Raw genomic sequence first — 23,661 nt, forward strand, 5'->3', positions numbered from 1 at the left:
TAATGAAACCTGGAGATATCAAAAAGTAATCGGAGAGCTAGAAGTCTGCATATCTAGGTCAACTTAGATGGAAAAACTCAGTGATGGTTACTTTTCAATTTGAATCAAAAGTCAAAATGTCTTGTTCTGGTCTGGAGTTTATATTTATCTTCACTGTATGTGTAGGTATTAGAAGCAAAGAAATAGAATTCCTCTCTGGAGTTGCTGCCTGAAGTGGCCATTTCCCTTTGCTTCCTGGTAAAGCAGTTTTGGAACAACTTAAAGAAAATTGTGAGGAGAACCCAGAGTCATTTTAGATGACCCAGGTTTCTCCTCAGGATTTTCCTCAAGTGATTGCTGAAGTGCATATGATAGAAGTTAACATATGCATATGCTGAATATGCATCACTTGCATAGTCCACTCTCTGATAAGCTATTTCTCTTTTCCCAGGTCACAGAGGATTGGTATTCCTGTGCTATTTTAGAGAAAAAATGCAGTTTCCCAAGCTGGGTCATATTTTAGGAAACAGAGCTCTGTCTTCTCAGTGGCAACTGATGTTCCAAGTATTTTGTAGAACACAAAAAATCCACCAACACATTCACACTAAACCACCTTCCTTTCTCTTCTGTACCTCCCAAACCCCTATAATCCTCCTGCGTGCAACTGCCAAGACTAAATCTTGCAGCGATATGCTTTGGTGTTTTATTGATTCCTTTGAATTCAAGTCAACCTAGTTCTTCACGGCTTGCTAGCATCTGTTCCTGCGTGCCTTCTCCTGGTCACCTGTTACAATCAGGACACTGAGGTGAATCATTTATTTAGTACTCTTTCACAAAGTGCATTATAAGACATATTCATCCCTGCAGCACTTTGTGAAGTAGGCCTTGGATGTTTTCAAATGTTGAGTGGATGATGGCCATTCACAATAAAGAGATCACATTTTTTTTAAATTTGTCTGTTGTGTTGCTCCATTTTTCTTCTGTGAAGAGGTTCCCCCCCCCCCATTCCACAGCATTCTATGTGGTTATGAAAATGTCCACCTGTATTTATTTAAAACACTGCATGTATATCCTGCCATTTTGGTCACAAGTGGTTTATAAAAATGAAGAAGGGCTAAAATAAAGTGGATTTTTTAAAAAAGTGGATTTAAAAATCAGCACAGTCAGTTAGCTCCCTAACAGTACAATCCTATGCAATGAACTCAAAATTAAGGCTACAATCCTATGCACACTTTCCTGGGTGTAGGCCCCACTGAACACAATGGGACTTCCTTCTGAGTAGACCTGCATATTGTATGTCCTATTAAGCTCAATGGAATGTACAATCTGATAAGCGTGTTTAGGATTGCAGCCTAGGAATGTAAGCCAGTTCATACTTTTTGGGGGAGTAATCCCACTGAACCCAATGTGAATTCCTTTGAGTAAAAATGCATAGAATTGGACTGCAAGAGTCTAGGAAAATAGCAATTTTTTAATGTAAGATCTGAGGATTAGCAGTGTGGACTCCAATTAAATAGTCTTCAGATAGAAATTCCACAAACAATATTCAACCACTGACAAAACCTCAGTATGGCAGCCGTCTACTTCACCAGATGTGGGGTATTCAGAGCTGGACCACCAATGAAGACATTAACATTTGGTCAGGTTCACATGGGAATAAGCACCCTGAAAATTATAAGACCAGTACTTCTGAATTGTATCCAGCAACAAATTGTTTGCCTTGAAGTACTTGGAAGATACATTCCTTCTTTATCAATACCAGTTAACACCCTTGCAGATGTATTCCAAATCAAATGGAGCTTCCCAGTACAGGCAGCTCACGAATGATGCTTTGCAGTAAACTAACCTGAATGTTACACAACCATAGCAACTGTAGCCAAATCACATTCTGCCATTAGACAGGGTGAGACAGCTTCCCTCAGAAAATGCTGGAATGTCATTAAATGAAAGAAATGGTGTCAGTGATTTCAGTGTTTATATTCTGACCACCATGGGTGAAGAGAGCCATTTGGATTTTTTGCCTCAGGTACCACCATGCCTGAAGCTTTTCTGTCCCAATGAGACTGTGAAAACTTTTCTACAGTTCCTAAGCTGTACAGCATCTGACAGTGTAATCCTTGAGAAGAGGAGAGAATACACATTAATACAGGCATGTCACGGTATCTGCAGGGGTTCCATTCACTGAAACCCATTCACCCATTAACTGAAACCACAGATACCAGGGGACACCAGTCCATCAACTGAAACCACAGATACCAGGGAACAACCCCTCCAGAGGTGGGGGAGCAGAACAGAGGCCATTGGACTGAACCCGGCAGTAAAAATGAATGGCTACATGTACAAAAAAAGAGTATTTTTAATGCTTTATAAGGCATTAGGAGGTCTGGGAAGCCCAGAGGTGCTCTGGAGGGGGTGTGCACAGGGAGGGGAGGGTGTGTGTGGTGAGGCCCTGCGAACACAATCCGCAGATAAGTGAATCTGCGAATACTGGATCTGCGGATATGGCCCTCCCGTAGTTCCAAAACTATGAAAAAAATGTGCTGCCCATTCCATCTCACTTAGAGATGTGTGTGTGTGTGTGTGTGTGTGTGTGTGTGTGTGTGTGTGTGTGTGTGGTATGCATAACAGATGTAGAAGCATATTAATTTTTTTTCTTTTGAGAGCTCAGGAGAGTTTGTGGGGTGTTAGCAACATCTCTGGGAAACAGAGGTGCCTAATCTGTATGTGATCTCATAAGGCTGGATCATGTTATGAGTGACAGAATGGGGCCAGAGAGGGGCTCTAATGAGAAAAGAAAATGGTGCCTCCCCTCTGAGAACTCCCTCAAGAATAATTGTGTTCTTCTGTCTTCTGTAATCAAAAAGATTGCAGTTCCTTACACTGCAAGTACATGGATTTTTGTTTTGGGTCTCTGCTTGTACATTGTAGTAAAACTGATCTGTTGGCTAGGCTGTAGAATACATTTGTTTAAAAAGCAGTTCCCTTTGACTTTGCTTATCCACTTTCTCTCAGTTTTTCAGTAAAGCATTAGCCACCTTGTGGGCAAAGTCAGTCATTGGTCAGATGGTATAAAATTATTAGATGTAGCACCAATTGCCACAGTTTGTCTTCTTATGGTGGCTACTTTGTTCCTCAGGTCTGGAGTTACCTTTCAGAACCTTCCCAGGGCAAACATTGAAGCAAATTTGACGTTTCCCCCTTAAGTGAAACATCTGAGAAATGTTTTAAGGAAGCCAAAAAAGGCTAAGAATTTGGGGGGTGGGCTGCTGCACATGTTCAATTGGCCATGGCAACTTTTAGGGAATGAAATTATTCCATTAAATTGCATTATATTCAGCCTCATCTAGTGGCTGGATGTGGTGTAGCTCCATACTGATGCATTTTGGGGTGATGCTGAGAGACCCAGAAGTAGGTCTTTTGAGCTATTGTTAGCCCTGAGAGGCTTGGAAATGAATCATTTTGCCACACAAAGGCAGGAAACCCAATTTTTTAAATCTTTTTTTTTTTTTTTTTTAAAGGACATTTAGACTGGGGCCCTGGTATCTGCAGATTTTGATATCTGTTGGGAATTTCAGAACAGAATCCTTGTGGATAACAGGGTCCAGCTGTATTTATATGCCACTTTTCAACCATGAATAGTTCACAAAACAGTTTGCATAGCTAAATAAATGAGTGAATATGTGAATGGTTCCCTATCTCCATAGGGCTCACTTGCAGTTTTGTGGGGAAGGTAGTATTGTATTTGATTGCTTTTTATGGATTGCTGTCAGCTGCCTTGAGGGCAACTTTTCACGTGGAAAGACAGGGTACACATTTTATAACCAACCCAACCCAAGAAGGGAAAGAAAGAACTCTATGATTCTCATGAGAATATATCAAAAGTCAGATTTCAGTGTATCTGCATAAGAGCAAATATCAAGATGCACAGACTGCCTCAGTAGTCTGTGCGTCCATGACACTATTTAGAAAAAGCACACCCGCAGTTTGGAAAAAGAAAGAAAAAAAGGGTTACAATTATTCAGCTCTTTCTTTTAGCTGAAGAAAGAGGGCATTGTACACAGCACCTAGGTCTAGTCACTTCCCAAGCAGCTCCTCTTTTTCAGATTTTCTAGACTGATGTAACATAGTCTGACAAACTCAGTGACAGGTGAAGCACGAAAGGACAAACTGTCAGCTGGGAAATGTTAAAGGAACTTGCCGCTGCAGCCTCGAAGCAACTGGAAATGTTAAGTGCTCTTTCAATGTACAGTAGAACATCTGTTATCTGATTACCTTTTCATAAAAAAGAAGTCTTTTTAGGAGAAGAGGGCATGCGAAGCCTGCACCCGGCCTTTCTCCCAGGCATGTGTGTATATATAAGTGGTAAAGTAGAGTATATAAAAATATGACCAGTTTATATACAGACCTGAGTATGGGAGGTCCAGATGGAAGAAGATGTTGTCGTCCAGCACAAGGGAAGTTTTGTACGAACGAGGAATGTAAATCCTCACAATTTAGTTACCGTTTAGTAAGTTACATTCTTCCCTGCTGAATTCGCTAGTGAAGTGGTAGAAAACCACCACCAGCACCTCAAAATCTCAAGCTAACCTTGCACTCAGAATACAGGAACACTTGCTGTGACTGCAGGTGATGTTGCCAATACTGCCAGAGAGTATTCTCAGGCTAGCACCTCTTCTCATCAGTATGAGCCAGGTCTGAGACCCTTTGTGTAATTTGGGACTTTGCACACAATCAAGTTTTTGTGCAATACAGGAAGTGTTCTGGGCAAGCCAGACATTGCTCTTGAGATTGTGCTTCTAATACAGAGAATATAGTTTAGATGTGGAGTGTGTTGATGTATGTATGATCTATGGACCCAATCCTACCCAATGTTCCAGTGCCAATGCAGCCACAATGCAGTCCCGATGTAAGGGAACAAAGGGATGTTTTCTTATCTTGAGGAGGCAGCCTTGACTGTCCCTCCACAGGATGCAGTGCACACCCCATTGGCATGGCTGCATCAGTGCTGGAAAGTTGGATAGGATTGGGCCCCAAGTTTAGTTTTGTCTTCCCTCACCATTTCTTTATCCTTTTGCATCATGGATCTTCACTTATAAGTATAATGCACATGCCCAATCTCGTCTGATCTCGGAAGCTAAGCAGGGTCAGGCCTGGTTAGTACTTGGATGGGAGACCGCGTGGGAATACCGGGTGCTGTAGGCTTATACCATAGTCTTTCGAGACTGAAGGTTGCCAACCAACCAACAAATGTCAATCTCCTTCTGATAGAAAGATAATGTATAAATATGGTAAAGAAAGAAACCATTCCCCCTCCAAGCATCACATAGTAGCAAAGAAGATACCTGTTCCATGTTGCCCTACATTGGACATTTTGAAAGGACCAAAGCTCTATTCTTTCTACAGTGTGATTATGTAGTGTTTTCCAAGCCTGAAACAATGGAAACCTGAAAGGATGCTGAGGCTGGAACAATTCTGCTGGCCATCTCTGAAATGCAAGCATTAAATAAATGCTTTACATCCAGAAAAACTTCAGACTGTAACCCACGTTCAACCCATTCCAGGCTTCTTCATATTTTTGGTCTTGTCACTGCAAAGTAATTATGTTAATTGCTTGCCACTTTCTATACATTTATTGTTATTGGGCACTTGGTAATGATTATTTGCCTGCTTCAGACGTGATTTCTCAGGTCACAAACAAAGGCAGCTAATTAACACTCCAGAAACAAAAGCAAATGAATCCCAGCTTTCTTAATCCATGACAAAAAATGCTAACAGATCACAGGATGAGAAAAGAGTAGAAAATGCTGTACCTTTTGTTAGTGTTTCTTCTGAACTCCTGATTTGCTTTTCAAATGGGTCCAACATAGAAAGGATCCTTGGAGAAGAATAATAGATTCTTCTGTTTTCTGTGCTGTTTTGATGACATGGTAAATTATGAAGGGTGAAGTTTAGGAGCACCTTAATACAATTCAGAAGCTCCACCCATGACTGCTGCTACAGTTTTGAGCAATAATGGCCACTGCAGTCTTTTAAAAGCTGTAGCAAGATGGCTGTCAAAAAAAGTTAGGGATAAGTCCCCTCCGGGCCTCCTGTAATTCAAGTAGGGGGACTGTAAGCGAAAAAACTTTGGATAGTACACCAAATTCTGCTGTAGGAAAAGCTGAATTCTGCAATCTGCATTCCTTATCAGTGGTGTCACTTGGAAGTGCAGGGGACTGGACCAGGTGACATCCTTGGAGGGGGAGGGTCACACACCACTAGTGGCCAAACATTTGGAAAATTTATATTTATGAATAATACCATCATGTTATATATCATTGGAAAAGTACATCCATGCAGAATGCAATGAAACAAACCCTACTGAATTATCTATATTCTATCAAACGTTATGGCCAATTAACTAGAAAAAGAAAATACAACTGCCTTATATAACAAAAAGTGGATTTGCTTAAATCAAAACTGACCCATGAGACTGATTGTTCCAAGAGTCAATGAGGTGTTATTATGATACAGCAGAGAACCAGTAAGGTGTTAGTATGACATCATGTCAACCTTAAACCTGATGTAAGTCGAGAAAGAAGAGATCCAGAGGAAGTTTTGGTGAGAGACCTTGCTTCATTTATGATGTAATCAATAGGAAGTCTGATGTATTTAATCAATTACATCACAGTGCCTCTTCTAGCTGCCAGCATGTTGGAGCTCACTTGTAATTCTGACCTAAACGTAGTCCCCTCCACTGGTAACATATGAATGTTCTACTTGAATGCTGGAGGACACATCCAGGATAAACCAAAATCAAGGATCAAAACCTTGCAAAAAAACACACCAAAAAACCTCCCTGGCAGGTGTGTCCCTTCATCAACTTTCACAAATTGCTGAAATGAATAGCTTCTATATTTTCAAGAGCCTGATTATGTGTACATCCATGTATACCATTCCTTGTCTTCATGACCTTACAGTTGTTTACATCATTTAAACATGACATGTTTAAATGCATTTGAATGCATACAGTGAATGAACACAAATTTCACATTAAGCAAAAAAGGAATATGTAGAAAACAGTGTATGTTTGGACAGGTGAGGAAGAATAATGGTCTTCTATGCATCACAATCCTATGCATGTTTATTCAGAAGTAAGGCCCATTGTGTTTAATGGAGCTTACTCCCAGGAATGTATGTATAAGATTTCAGCCTTTCAGCACAATAATATCTTTGTTGTGAGCTGGTGTAGGGCTCCCTGCAAGTGTCAGCTTACTGTGTTGGCTTACTCGTAGCTGGCTAGGCTGGTGAAGGTAAGCACAGGTAAGCATACAGAAGAGGCTGGCACACGTAGGTGTGTGCGGGATAGCACAGGGTGGAAAAGAATGCCAGGAGGGCATTTTGCAAGCTGGGAGGGGTGTTTCTCAGTGGGGGAGGGTGGAACAGGGAGACAGTCAGGCCCAGAAGGGGGTGGGATCAATGCTAACCCCTGCTCCTGGATCAATAGCCCTACATGGGTTTCCCAGATTTGCGCCAGCTAAAGAATCCCCATGGGGTGGCTGGGGCTTTACCGGGGTAAGGGGAAAATTATTCCCTTACCCCAAGGAGATCTCCAGCCTCCTCCTAAGCCGCTTAGGATGCAGCGCAGGCCATGTGGCTTGGCTGTGCAGTACAGCTTAGGACTGGGTTGCTTGTTGTATTTCTTTTCATGTTTTGCTTTGCCCTTTTTACTTTGGGTGTGTGTAGGTGAGCAGGAGGAACTTGCACCAAGGGCTGGCAGAGAAGGGGAAAGAGAAGGGAAACCCAATCATTCCCCATGGAGTGCTGCATGCCCCATATTTTGATCTCAGAAAACGTGATTGCTTCCTGCAGAAGAAAAAAAAATAGGACTATTAACACAATATGTACAAATAAGCAAAAGCTGGGAAATTAAAACCATGGAGAACAATGGGGGTACCTAGGAAACCACAATATAGTAGAATTACATACTCTTAAATAGCTTTTAGCCACAATCTGAACTTTTTTTGCTGAACAAAAGACTCGTCGATGCCTGATCTAAGACTGCAGACCAGCTCTATTTAAATTAGTGGACGTTTTGCCCTTGATTGTCTGAGAAGTAGGCCTGCACCTTAAGTAGGTGTCAGAATTGGAAACCTACTTACAGGTAACCTTGGAACTATTTTACTCATTATCTTAAACTCAATGGAATAATTTCCTGCTGACTGGGATAAATTTCTCACTTTCTTCTTTTCCCCAGTATTTCACTGATTCCCCTTGGCACTTTTGCACTTTTCCATTTGCATATTATCTTCTCTCTCTCTCTCTCTCTGCTCCTGCTGCTCTTAGACATTAGCAGTACTGATAAAAGCAGCGGCCTTCTCAGACTTGCTAGGCACTGAGCCACAAATCTCTTTAGGGACAGAGATTCTGTTTTCTTCAGAACTCTCTTCTCTCCCTATGTGAATATTATCCATACGGAAATGTGTGGCCTTTTCCTGAATGTCCACACGGTGGCGCTGTGGGTATATAATATATATGTCACTTAAACCCGATCCTCAACAATCAGCTAAGTGGTTACACACGTGCAAATGCCAAACATACAGTATCCTGAGGGCTAGGAAAATAGTTTGTGTTTATGGAACTAGTATTGATCTTTAATCGGACCCCATTAGACGTAAACGATATTTCTACTTAGGATCTTTTCTATTTGCTTAGAAAATAACTGCTTCGAACTGAGCTGAGCTAAAAGGGTTGGTGGTGGACTTCCAGAAACATTTCCAGTATTGTTAAAATGTTACCCTTTGGAGGTTTTTCCTGGAGGACGGAGAATTTCAATGTATGGAGCAAATGTGGTCGCCTGTTCAGAAAGCACTGGCTTTGATTGGCCTTGTATTCCTGATCATAAGAACATAAGAACGGCCCCACTGGATCAGGCCATAGGCCCATCTAGTCCAGCTTCCTGTATCTCACAGTGGCCCACCAAATGCCCCAAATCGGCTAGAATCGTCCGCATGAGTGGTCCAGGAAGCATTGCTCTAATGCTAAACTATTTGCCTCATGGCGTCAGTATGCTGCCATATCTGATTGGCTATATAGCAATTTTTCTCAATCTGTGGGTTGGGACCCACTAGGTGGGTCGTGAGCCAATTTCAGGTGGGTCCCAATTCATTTCAATATTTTATTTTTAATATATTAGACTTAATGCTACCAAGGTATGTGACTGCATTTGGGGAAAGTCTCAGATCTGTACTTTTAACAGGCTACTATGAAGATGCTTTTAACAATGATAGTAATTGGGACTTACTCCTGGATAAGTGTGAGTAGGACTGTAGCCTAGGATTGCTAAAAATTTTCCTGCTTGACGATGTCACATCCGGTCATAACATCACTCCCGGTGGGTCCTGACAGATTCTCATTCTAAAAAGTGGGTCCCGGTGCTAAAGGAGTGAAAACCACTGCTATATAGCATTTTCATATTCATTACACAATTGGTGATTACTTGGGTTTATTCAGTGAAGGGAATGGGGCTGTAGTTCAGTGGTAGGCAGGACTGGCCCAAGGCCACCAAACCCTGAGGTGGCATGCCAAACATTGTCCCCCTTACCCGATGATGTGCCAGCCTCTGCTCCTCCCACTCTCTATTGTTCCAACTCAGCACTCTCCTCCCTTCCGCATTTCCTCTTCCTCTCTGTCGCCCTCTTCCTTTTCTAATACAGGGAATGAAAGGAGATAGGAGCAGTGGAGGCAAGGTGGAGGCAAGAGATTGGTGCACCTCACCAATCTCCTTCCTGAGATGACTGCTTAAGTTGCCCCCATGCTTGTGCCAGCCCAGGTGATAGAGCACATTCTTTGCTTGAAGAAGATCTCAGCTTCAGTCTTTGATATCTCCAGCAAGGGCTGGAAAAAGCTATCTCCCTGATGTCTCCTTGGGAGCTACCACCAGTCAGCATAGACAGCACTGACCTAGATGGACCAAAGGTCCTAAGACAGTATCTCTTGCAGAAGAGAAAAAGCTCAATTTAAGGAAAAAATCACTAAGGTTGCTGCAGCTCAGGGGAGCAATGAAAGCAAACAGATGTGAAAAGCCAGCTGTCATGGGTTTTTCAGGGAGCACTTTTTTTGACCTTCAGAACCACTGCATTCACCCAGAAAATCAATAATGGACCAGCATTTAGCACATGCAGCCCTGTTTCAGTGCAAACTATGATGTCTACTTGCTGTTGATGATTTGATGTAGAATATTCGGTATGAAATCAATGCACTGCTTATTACTGGCGCAGTAGCCAACCTAGCAAGCATTGTTTGTGTATGCTGCTGGTGCAATAGGTATTCACACACTAAACCAAAACTGAATTAATTCCGAAAGTAGCCCTACAACTTGCAAAAGTCTATGGGGTTTAAGATAAGATGTTAGAGTAAGCTGCACATCTGATCAGCAGAAAACCCTTTGTGTGTTATCAATGCTTAAGCACATTCTCTGGCAAAGGCCACAGCATAATTACTAACAGTGCATCCAGTGCATATCTTCTGAGAAGTAATCCCACTGAGTGCAATGGGACTTACAGCTCAATTCTATCCTGGGCATCTGGCAGTGGCTCTCATGATTCATTCCTATATGTCCAGTTAAGATGACAAGAAGGTATGCCACTGGTTGGCACTCTGGAGCCACCAGTGTAAATGGCTGGAGGCTCCGTGTTTCCGCCAATGTCCCTCCAAGGCTGCAATGGAACAGGTAATGTGACAGTGGGGGTGAGTCATGGGCAGTTAGGGAGCACCACAGCATTTTGGGACTGGATCTCAGCAGTCATATGCACCATATCCTATCTCCCTTTCCTAGCTCAGACCTGCCCCCTGACTCTCATTGGACTTAGGCCAGCAAAAGAGCTGGTGTGGGTGCAAGGATAGCCATTGATGGCCTGGCAACTTACACAGAAGGAAGTATAAAATACTTTATCTTTCCCAGGCCATCTGATCGCTCCCCCGCCCCCCACCATAGCGTGCAGTGCACATTTCGTTGGTGGTGCTGCATATCTATAGGCCGGCAAGAGATCAGATTCGGTTGTCAATCCCAAGTAAGAACGTGTAGAACAGCAGCCTTAATTACAGCAATCAAAGTGAATATTCAACTTATTAAAGCATGGAATGATCTGCATGGTTATAATTTGCATGGCTGTAATTAAATTGAAGCCAGCAAATGCACTGATTGTGCTGTGTGCTCATTATTAAAATATACATAACAATAAACATGTCCATTAGAAATACCACATATCTATATTAAGGCTTTAAATCTGAACTGGACAATCATGGAGATCTAGATTATCATGACTAGACTGGCAACTAGTCATAATGGCTATGGATGGCTCTGTGCTTCCTCCAGTTTCAGAGGAATACTGTATTGCCTCTGAATACCAGCCACAAGGGAGCAATGGAAGATGAAGGGTATACCTTCATCTCCTGTTTGTGGACTTTCCAGAAGTTCTCTGGTTGGCCACTGTGGGGAACAGGATGTGGAACTAATGAGTCTTTGGTATGATCTGGTAGGGTTCTTCTTAATAAGGCCTCCTCTCTGCCCCAGATCCCATTCCCCTTTTCTTGTCTGCTTGCCTTGACTACAAGATATCTACTGCCCTTTGGTTTCATTTGTGTTCATTGTCTGAGAGCAATCCTGCTTTCCATTCCAAAACTGAGCCCTTTCCATTAAGTTGTTCAACATGGCATCCCTCATCTCATTTCGTTTCCATAGACAACACTTGCTCTGTGCAGATGCCATTTTCTTCACGTCAAGTGACTTTGTAATGATGCGCCCTCTGGCCCTGCCTGCTTGGAACTTCTGACCTCCATGTGTTGGAGTGCATAGTTCCTTTGTGGTACCCAACTATGTAGACAGCAGCACAGTCCATACATCCCATGGTCCTGCTGTGTTGATTGTAGCCTACACAGGTTGGGGCCCCTGTTTATAGGCCACAATTCTGATGCTCTTAGCAGCAAACACAAAGCAGTCAGAATGCCAAGAGGGTACCTTGTGGATAGGACTGGACTGTCAGGGAGCTTCATCAAAGTGGCTGTATCATACCCACTGTAACAGATCAGACCAGGACTGTACTACTGAGTGAGGCCTGTGCTTACTCAAATGGTGCCCATTGTGTTGCACTTTGCCCATGTTCAGAGGAACTCTATTGTTTACACAGGGCAAACCTCTAATGAACTCCAGTGCAAATAGAAAGCCCTGGGTTCGTCACTGGAACAGCCAGACGACGGGCAAAGTGGGCAGTTGCCTCTTCAGCGGGTGGAAGAGAGTTTGTAAAGCAGGACTCTCTGCTGAGTGATGCTGTGCATGTAACTGCTGCTGGTCTCTTTTGTGATTTCACCCCTTTTTCATTTCGTTTCAGCTTGACAAGGCTTTGAGAACACTTTGTTCCAGACTAGTGGCCTATATCAAGTTGGGCTGGGGGGAGAGAGGGAGACTTCATCGAGATATGAAATGCTCACAGGGGAGTGTGGAAAATTGAAATAGAAAAGTTGGGCTGCTAAGTTCGATGTGGTGTAGCTGTTCCAAAGCAGGCACACTAAGCAATGTAGCTGGTGATTACTGCTGGTAACAGTTCCTTATCCCCACCTGGTCTGTTGCCTGCGTCATTTCCCCACCCTCACCCCATCTCTGATTTTTCTTCTTTCCCTTGGAAACCAAATAAGAGAGATCTGACATGCAAAGAAGGAGTTTAAATAAGCAGCCAGGCACCAAGTTTCTATTTGGTGTGTCAGTGCAGGCTCTGCAAGTCAATTTTTCAGCTTCAGGCATCTTGTTCTCTTGGATGAGTGTCTGGCATTGCGAACGGCAGTAAATCAGATGGTGCCCTGAAATGGAGATAATCTTTGTAAACCAATTCCCATTCATTGTCACATGATGCTTGGGGCTTATTTTGGTGCACTTTGTTTAGCAGCAGTTAAGTAGTTTATTACAAAGCGGAAGCAGACTCTTTGCAAAAGCATCCTGCGTCCTCTAGAAGCAGAGCTGTGGGCTCTGTTTGTATATAACGCAACCGATCAATAGCAAAAAAAATCCTCCAGGCGAATGCTCACAGTCCCACTTTTTTATCCTTTTGTAAGATTTATTTGTCATTTCCTGAGTCATTCTGGTTGTCCAAAAGGAAGGATTGTCAGCAAGGAGCAGGATTGTATGGTCATCAGATGACCAGCGCCAAGACAGTGGAAATAGCTTTTGGACCAGGCTCTGTGAGTCATCAATTATAAAGTTCCCATCTTTTGTATCTGTTCTTTGCAGAAGCCCTGGGATGACAATGCATCACCCATGTTCAGCATCAGAGATGGTACGGACCTCCTTATGTGCAACTGTGAGGGTGCATGTGTGTATTTGTCTGATAGAACTCCCGCATGAAAATGGCAGAACTCACCATGCCAGAGTCAAAATAAATGAACGTCATTGTGCAGAATGCACATTGGAACACCAGATCTGAGGCTGGGTGCCCCATCATCAACAATGGTTAAGACCATGAGAACCTCCCTGGGTTTGATTTGCAGTTGCCTGTGAAAGCTTGATGGTACACAGCCAGAAGAGATAACCACACCACAAGGGAAACATCTGGTGACGGAAGTTTCCCTGAGTTCTTCTCACAGAACAAATACTGTAAAAGCCCCACTGGAAAATGGTGGTTAAAAATTTGCCCACCTATGTGAACCACCTTGAATGCTGCGTTTAGAAAAAAAAGAGAAAGGAGGTATATAAGCACTTGAAATAATGTTATTATGGAGTGGAAAGCAGATCCCAGACTGGACACAAGGCATATTACTCAGGTATATGGCAGTGAACAAGCAATACTGATACCAAGCCTGCAAACAGGGAGCAGTGCACAGGAAATGACCACATTTGTACCTTCCAGTGCCTTCCCTTTGGACAAAGCACCACAGTTGGAAGGAGAGGACCTTCCAGAGGCACATTGATATGGAGAACATGATGATGGTGACTTTCTAATAGGGAAGAAGTCACTAACAATCTCCTTAGATCTTTTGATTGTTGATATTGCAGGGATGGAGGACAAGTTCAGAGTGTTGAGGAGCTGTAGAAATACACCTTTCCTCTAGAAAACTTGAAGCCATTATGAGCCATCATCAAGCATCCTCAACATTTCACTTTGGCTTGCCATGGTTTGGCACCAGGCCTTTTATCTGCCCTTCTCGTCTTTCTCAAACTGTCTTAAACAAACCGTGTGACAAAGACAGGAGGAGGAAGGAGAAGAGAAGACAGAGACTAAAGCTGAATGCTGTTGATAAGCTGTGCCCACATCCAAAGTTGTTCCTGCTGACATGGATTTGACTTGCTGACAGCTGATAGGTATAATCTAATCATTTCAGAATACCTGCAATCCAGTTCTATGCATGGGTGCTCCAAACTATCACTCTGTGGTTAAGGAGGTCTGTTTGATTGGCGTATCATGATTTTTTCAGCAAAGAGTTCTAGACCTCATGGCTTTCTGGAAAGCACTGCAATTCTATTCAACATGGAGCTGGTTCATGCATTCCATAAACTATTAACTGCTCATACAAAAGGTTAACTTGCATGAACTGTGTAATGTCTGGTAAACAGGTGCTTCAGCTCCAGTGAATGGAGACCTCTGTATACCCAGGATGCCTTGCTAGAAACCAAAGCTGCTCTACCTTCTGTGAGACCCAGATATTGCAATGCCTGGGTCACTAGGACAGTCATGGGATCAGTTTGGACAATATGCCTCCCAGTGACGGCCCATCATTTTTATTTATTTATTAATTTACATTTTAATACCACCCTTCCTCCACAGAGCTCAGGGTGCTGGTCCCTCCTTTTGTCCTCACAACAAACCTGTGAGGTAGGTTAGGCTGAGAGATAGTACCTGGCCCAAGGTAACCCAGGATGCTTCATGGCTGTGTGGGGATTTGAACCTGGATCTTCCAGTCTAAGTCAACTCCCAAACCATTGCACCATCCTGGATCATGTGAAGAGGAGATACAGTACACTGCTTCTCTCTGTCCTACATGGTCATGGGAATGGAATGTCTGAACCAGTCCACAATAGTGGGTTGATATACTACTTTAATGAGAATGTTAACCAGCTTGGATGCAGTGCACTTGCACTCCCCTTTTTGTGATCAGCCACAACAGCAGGTGTATTGTCAATCAGTCCCCACACAATTATTTGCAGGGATTAGCTAGCTAACAGAAGATCTAATGTCAAACCTATGATCACACACACACACACACACACACACACACACACACACACGTACGTGTGTGTGTGTGTGTGTGTGTGTGTGCACGTGTGTGTGCACGTGTGTGTGCACGTGTGTGTGCGCGCGCTTGCTTTTTAAAATATATATAACACATCCTCAGTCATTTTCAAAGAAGTTTATGGCTCCCCAAGAATACTCTATCTCCCACCAAGACAGGAAGAATCTCAAATGTGCAAGTGTTAAAACTGAGCATGACAAATGTGGCTTTTAGAAGGAATGTTTCCCCCATTTCTTGTCTAAAGGTATTCAAGACCACTGGGGAATTCTCTGACAGCAAATGCCACTTTAGTTAGTTTGCCTGTGTGAGCAACATGGTTAAGATAACTCAGAATTCATTTTCCCGGTGCCCTTTTACATACCTTCGCTGTGGCTCCCCCAAGTCCATTACTTCAATAGAGCTTTTTATAGCCTTTTTCCTGTCAGTGGTGAAGTTCACCTTTGCCTTTGACAATTCCCTACATTGTGACAAGACAGAATAAAGGAGAACGTGTAGCCATTTGTGCTAAGCTACTGAAGGGTAATGGATAAAAATTCTAGGATTGTTTAAGAAGCACAGCACTGAGTGGCTCAGAAAAATGGGTAATCGCTATTATTTGTGCTGAGTCCAATCCCAAATTGGTCTTGGAAATCATTACAATCGATACTATTTACCACATGAATTTGTCTTTCTTTGAAATTGCCTGAAGTAGGGAAGGGGCAAAGATCTGCAGCCGTATTGTTTACTTGGGAATAAGTGCTACGGGTTCAATGCAGCATATCACCACAGAACTGCACTACTGAATGATTGCAGAAGAAGTAATGGGAAACTCCATGTTCAAAAGCAGTGTACCTCTGAGTAACAGAAGCTTGGGACAAATAACACAGGAGGGCAGTTGCCTTCCTGCCCTGTGTGTGAGCTTCCCAGAATCATTTGGCTCGCCAGTGTTGGCTGGACTCGCTTTTACCTTGCTTTGAACCATAAGAAGAACAGTAGTACTCAAGACTGGCCCAAAGCTCTGGGTGCCTGATATGGCACTCCAAATTCCCCTCCTCTTACATGGAGATATGTCCGCTTCTGCTCCTCTGACCCTCTAGCTCACCGCTTGTGTCTGCTCCATGCTTCTGCTATGCCTCCCTCTGCTTTGTCCAACCCAAGGAGGTGCGGGAGAGGAGCAGGAGGAGGAAGATCAGTGGAAGCAAGTAGGTGGAAGCGGGTGGTGCCATTAGTCTTTTGCCAGTGGCATATCGGGGTCTTCTCATACCCAGGGCTGTGCTTTCAGATGTTGACCCTCGCCTGACCTGAAAGTAATCGCGGTGACGTGATGACACCACTGCAATTACTTCCAGTTCATTCAGGGCAGTAGCACACTGCTCCGAGTGGCTGCTTGCTTTCTTTTTGGTTGGAAAAAGAGTGAAAGTAGCAGGCAGCTGATCAGAGCAGCGCGCAAATGCTCCAGGTGGCCGTGAGGAGGGCAGGAGGAGGGACTGTGACAGTGAGGCCTCTTTACCACTGCAGTACCCTCTTCTGCAGCCCCCAAGTCACTCTTGAGTGGCCACATGCTTCTTTCACTCTTTTTGCTCCAAGGCCATCGCATTTTGAGTCTCCTTTGATTTAAAACTTGAAAAATAAGGTAACGTTTATGAACAATGATGGATGGATAAAGGCAATGATATACTGGAATATTTTTACCAACAAATGTAAGAGGGCTATTTATTCTGAAGGTTAGAATTTCATTTCCAAGAAGAGAATTATGAAATAGTAGGTGAGGCAAAGTCTTCTTTTAATGAAAACTCTCAGAGCTGCCTCAAGGATTTTGGGGGATAATATTCTGATGGAGGCACACCCATTCCCCATCTATATCTTGATTGTCATTACCATCAGTTCTTCCCTGGTCTCTTCTACCTTCTCCTTTCCCGTTTTATAGCCCAATCCAATTCCCTGCCCAGCTATAGCTTGCAGCCGCACCAAAAGGTAAAGTGGTAAATAAAAGGCCTCCTGATGGCCTATAGGTCTCCCCTGACCTACACCAGCTGGCAGAAGACTGAGGAGAGAAAAGGGAGAGACTGGTCCAGGAAGAGAGGCAGAAGCCTAGCACATGTTGCTGCCACCGGAATCCACCCGCTTTGTGGTGGTGGTTCAAACTAACTGCAACTGTGCAACCTTCATGCTGTCTCTGGGCCTTTTTTCTCATTCCGCTGTTGCAAGAGGCTCCATAGGATCGGGCCATTAGTCACATTACCAACTGTTTTCTAAACCAGCCACTGAAGGGACAGAGCGGCAATTTTCAACCAGTGTGCTGTGAATGGTCCACAGGTGTGCTGTGGGAATTTGGGGGAGAGTCATTTTTTAGTAGGCCATTGGGGGATGTGAGCCTCCCACCAATAGTACCACGTGCCTTGTCAACTGTAAAAAAACCAACAAAAACCGATGTTGTGCCTTGACAATTTTAGCGCTTCCTTAGTGTGCCTTCAGTTGAAAATGGTTAAAAATCACTAGAACATAGTGCGACTCTACCACACTCCTCTGACCCAGGTGGGTTGGGTTCACTCTTTGTGTTGACTTCTTCAGTTGATGGGAGGGGGCCAGCTAGTCTCCGGGCTTTGGCAGTCAGCTAACTATGCCAACCACTGATTCCAGGCCAGCACCAGTGAACTATACTCAATCTCTTCAATATCTATGTTGTTGACGATGCTATATTCCATCCCAGTTACATGCTTGCTTCTAGATTTGATCTATTTGTGAACAGAAAAAGCCAGAATGAGACATTATAGAAGAAAAAGAAAAAGCCAGAATGAGACTCGTAGAAGACATCTTAAGAATAATCTCTGCAATAGTCAAATGCCATGTAGGAAAGATTGCTCAGACACGAACCATTCTATGTTTGACAGCCTGTGGATGAATTCCTGATGATGTTTCTGCAGGTGGGAAAGACAAACCATTCAACACATATGAAGCCACAAGCCAGTCATGACAAAGAGTTGTATTTCCACAGAATCTGTCACCTCAAGGATAAGCGTGCTTTCAAGTTCAGTAAAGAGAGCACTACAGAGAGTTGCACTCAAGGGTATTTCCGCATTTGCTGTTGGCACTGACTTTGCCTCATGTTTTTGTCTGAAACATCAAGGAATTGACTGCTGTGTCTGTTTATTTTAGAGTTGGCTTTCCTGGACATGTAGGCCAGCATCCAAAGTGATGAACACATTGAGGGAACCAGGGTGTAGCCCAAGCTGTCTCTGAGGTATTTATAGCAGCTCTCAGTGCTGAATAGACACAGTGACTTTGCCATTCATTCCAACGCATGCATATCATTCTTTAAAATTTGGACCTCAAACCTGTGAGGGAAGTGACAGGGGAAAGGGCATACAGCCATGGGTTAGGAATTTTTTTTACTCCATTTGGAAAGTAGTTTTTCATTTCACTTTAATGAGAGTCACTGAATAAGGGAAGATGAATTCCTCAACAAGACTAACACAGAATGGCCACTCATGTAGAAGGCAAAATTCTGGCCACTGTCAGGGCCGCAGCATGACCAGAGCAACTGCCATAGGAAAACAGGCTGCTACTCCAGAGTAGGCAGATAGTGCACTCAAGGACAAGCTCAGGTGATGCACCAGTGATAAAAAGTTGGATCAGACTGGACTCGAAGTGAAATTTTTGCTCCCACAATTATTTCAGGGAATCTCATCCAGAATTTCACAGCTCCTTGGGTGCTGTTCATCTATTCTCATATTTCACTATTCTAATGATAGTGAGATCAAGAGAGACCTCAGGAGCTGTCCGTTACTTTTCTCTACATCTTCCCTTCACTGCAGGTAAAAGATAATGACTAAACTGAGAAGATGCAATATATGAGGAACTGTTCAAGGTTAAGCTCCATCCCTTATCTCATTCACTACTAGTATAATGCAAAGGCTGATGAAAGAAATGTTCAGGCCCTGGTAATAGAATTCTTGATGAGTTCAGGAATCCAAATCTCTTCTTTCTAGAATGACCTGCAAACAAATTCCGGAGTTGGCAGATGGTTAAAATGCCAGCCCAGAGAAGCATCCCCGCCATTGATCTACAGAATCTTTGTTTACAGATGGCTTTCTATGCTTCACAGCGTATCCGGTTATATATTCACTGAATATGAGCCTAAACTGCTGTAATTAACATGCATATTGGACTCTATGAGTTAGTGAGCATTGCGCAAGTTGCTCATATAGCCCAATAGTTCACCCCCCCCCAAAAAAAAATTGTAGTAACTCTCTGATGTCTGATTCCCTGAACACCTGCCACTCTGTCCATAACAAACAAGATGGAAATCGACAGGCACATATTGAAATAAATTCTGCCTGTCCTGATAGGAACAAGTCAGGTCATCTGCCTTCCAATGTACAGTGGGCCCTTGGTATGCAGGGATGATCTGTTCCAGGAACCCCTGCAGATACCAAATTCTGTGGATAATTAAATCCATCACTGGACCTCAGAGGAGCTTCCGGACATGACCAGAAGACTCTGGCACAAACCCAAAGTATCTTCTGAAAGTGACTGGAAGGCATTTCTGGTCGCATCTAGGAGGTCCTCTGAGGTCATCCAGGTATGGGCTCAGCATCCGTAGATACTGAAATCTGCAGATGCAGAGCCTGATGCCAGATAAGGGAGGCCCACTATATTTGTGATCACTATATGTTTTAATCAACAAACATTGAGACAGATTTGTAGCAATTTGGGGGAGAATGAACAGCATTCAGTTTTTCCCAATATGACTCCATCAAATGTCCCCTAAATGGGTCAAGGGTGGTCATTTTGGGGAACCACAATCAAAATGATCTGGGAAAAATTCAAAACCTTGCCTTTGTCATGTCTTCTCATGAACAGAAGTTCTCCTTACACTGATTTACACAGATATTGAGTGGGTTACACACCAGTAAGACTGAAATTCAATGGAGTCGAACAGTAAGAATTTTAGATAAACAGCAGTGAAATAATTGCCTATAATTGTCTTCGGCTACAATGGCATTTTGCCATAATCTTTTCAGGTTAGGAAAACAATTCTTCTTCTGCAGACATTGCAGTTGACAGAGAAGGTAGAGAAACCATAACAAATCAAAGAGTTTCCAGGACAATTTCAAAGACAGGCAAGTTTGATGAAAGACAAGCTCCCAGTTATTTTTCTCAGGAATGATCTTGCGATTTGGAGGCAGACAGGTGGAGATTTATCAGTTGATTGATACTCACCTGAGAACTAATTTGCCAACAGTATCACAGAGATAAGGAAAATGAAGCTGTTCTACATGTGTTCCATGGGCTGCTGTGTACTCTAAATGATAGCTATGCCTTGAATTCTGTTTGATGTGATTGCTGACATAAAACACTCACAGAGTGAAGATCTAAGCTCCACTTTTTCAGGATCAATTTACTTCCCTGTCCCTGTCTCTTGTTGGGATCTTCAATCTGCCTCCATTTTTTGTTGGACTCTTTGTGTGAGTCTCTCTGACTGAGTGATGTGGCCCTAATGGCTGAACGTCTGGGGACCACCTGCCAGGCATACAGCAGGCCAGTTATGCACATCCAGACCCAGATCATGTGAAAAGAAAAAAGGAAAAACCATGACTTGGACTTCCAATACTTCTGGATATTTACAGATGTTTTATAGATACGCTGACATCATACTTTCATGAATCTAATATAGGTAGCATACAGCTTGAACTGAGTTTGGGATAGTTACATTCTGAATACATTCATGTGTCTGTAGGTTTTGGTGCTTCATTAGGAAAGAAAACAGAGGGAGGGGAATTGTAAACTTGTTACGTAACCTCCCCATGGGCTAAAATATTGATTTGTGAGCCAGTCGTAATTGACATCAAAAATAAAGGAACTGAAAAGGTATACAATTAATGCCGAAAAACCAGAACAATTTGGATTTGCCTCTGAGACCCGCTTTTAAAAAAAGGATGGATTAGGGGTGAAAGATTGCTGGGCTGCTTCTATTTGTAGTGGCCTCTGCCTGCCAAATCAGGTCCTCATTTGAAAGTCAGGAGCAATTGTTAACTTCTTTTCATGCTGATTTCCTTGGGGGAGAAGAAAGTTACAATAAGGCAGTCAAGAAGTGTTCTGGGCCTCCCTTTGTTATTCATCTGAGCATGCACTAGAGGTGGGAGCAAGGGGCAGATCAAGGCCGGGAAGGCTGTATTTCTGACTCTAGTAGTATGCTTGAGGGCATGGAGGCTTTCTGAGTCTTGTGTTGCTCCTGATTCTTGGCCCTCCACTTTTTCAGCTACATGAAAAAAAGAAGGAAGTTACTCTGATCAGTAATTGCTAATCTCACAATCTTTGTTTCATACATACTTGAAAGCAGATGTTTTACATTCTAGATGAGCTGGCCTAAAGGTGACAGTGTGCAAAATGAGAGTACACAACATAACCCCCTCCAATGTTGGAAAGTCTTCTGAAGTATATTTTCAATTTGTTTGGGGAACAGTTCATGCTGGACACATAGCAATGGAGTTTTATGGGTGGAAGAGATAAGGGAGACAATCATTCACCTAGGCAAGTAGTTCACACCCTATCTCTACTCCCATTGTGGACCTCTGTGATAACATGAAAGACATTTTTCACATTATCAAACTCTTCACATTGTAATCAGTCTGTGTATGTGTACACACACAGATGGAACACACCCACATTTACCCACAATGGTCTTTCTAGTATAGATGAGTACCCACATGAACTGAGTGTACACTCCAGAGCCCCCAGAGAAAACACAAAACATACTAGACATACAGCATTCAGTTTGAATGCTTTAAGGAGTTCAAGAGATAGGATCTACTGTACATGCTTCATCCAATATTGCAGCCACCCCTTGAATTGTGCCAATCAATCTACCTGGATAGATGGGAGATTGGTCATTGTGAAATGACTTCGTAAAAGCCATTGTAAGCCATCTCATGTAAGACTTCAGATGAATTTTGGTCCCTAGGATAGCACTAAAAGAAATTGGTCCAGATTTATGAGTGCTTTCCTTATTTCAGAGTAAGTGCCCAAATGATAGACATTTATGGGTAGATTAATGCACAGTCTATGTTTTTACTTGGAGATTGTTGATCCCAATTACTAGACAGCCAGACGGCATGCACTATTCATCCCTGGCCAAGAGGTAATCTAATTTGTAGACCTAATTAGGTTCAGCCAGAACATAAAATATAGGCTCAATTCATCTAATGAAGAGTTGTTCATCAGTAGTTCAATATAGGCTCAATTCATCTAATGAAGTGTTACTCCCAACATCGCACCAAAGCAATCCTAATGGCTGTTACTTCTGAGTAACAGCCAAAACTTACTTCTAAGTCCAATTTTGGCTTGAATTTTGTTCAGCAGAGCTTACTTTCAAGTAAGTGTGCATAAGATGACACTGTAAATGCAGCAAGATTGGTTGTGTGATCCAATCAAGAATATAATATTACAGAGTCTTTGCGGTTTTTATCTGAAAAATCAACAGAGCACTATTTTAATTGAGTGTCTAGTCTAGAGTGAGTGAACTGAGAAAAATTGGCCTTAACTCTTGGATTTTTATGGGCTGGAATAAAACCAGATAGACCCCAAAGCATTCTCAGTAAAAAATCTTATAGTTAGAAGTACAAAGATCGGCACAAGATTCTGATGAATTCAGCAAAGTACTTGCTTAGAAAAAAATGAAGGACACTTTCTGGTAGAGTATGTGAGTCATCAACAAGATTTATTCAACATTGTCTTAACTGGATGTACCTTTCCTCAGGCAATAAGACATTTCAGTTTTCCTTACTGAACTACTCTTTTCTCTATATATCGATTTTCCAAGGTATTAGGGACTTTAATTCATTAGTAATTCAATAAATTAAGACAGCTGCTAGCCAATCAGTTTAATGGTGCATAAAGACAGTAAAATAACTCACGTTCTTGTAGCTATATGTAATACGATAAAGTTTTGAATTTTAGTTTCTTGGTTTTTATTTGGAGGGGTCTTGTGGAGGCTCTTTTCCTTGTGGGACATGTGGCAGGGCCTCTGAGAGGAATTTTATCAGGGGGTTTCTTTTGGGCCCCTTCCCAAAGAGGGAGGGGTGAAACAGAGTGTGTTGGGGGGTGGCAATGGGGGTGGGCAAAATGGAGGCAAAACAGGCAGGGGCAAAGTGGCAACAGCCAGAATAGTCTTGGAGCCCCGATCCAGTCTTCCCAATGCAGAGCTCAGGTCTACGTGCCTGCCCAGCGTTGGCAGTTAGATACAGTAATACAGAAAACCAAACACACTCCTAAGTCTCTCTAAAATCTTTCAAATATAGAAAATCATTACAGGAAATTAGTATCATTGTATTTAGGTTCACGCTAGAATGGAAAGTATCCTGTGTACACCAAAACTGACTTCTGCAACAGCTGTAGCCTTGTAGTTGAGTCACTGAACTCCTATTCATTCCTACATGTTAAGTG

The sequence above is a fragment of the Tiliqua scincoides genome, chromosome 2 (assembly GCF_035046505.1).
Source record: "Tiliqua scincoides isolate rTilSci1 chromosome 2, rTilSci1.hap2, whole genome shotgun sequence".
Lineage (NCBI taxonomy): Eukaryota > Metazoa > Chordata > Lepidosauria > Squamata > Scincidae > Tiliqua > Tiliqua scincoides.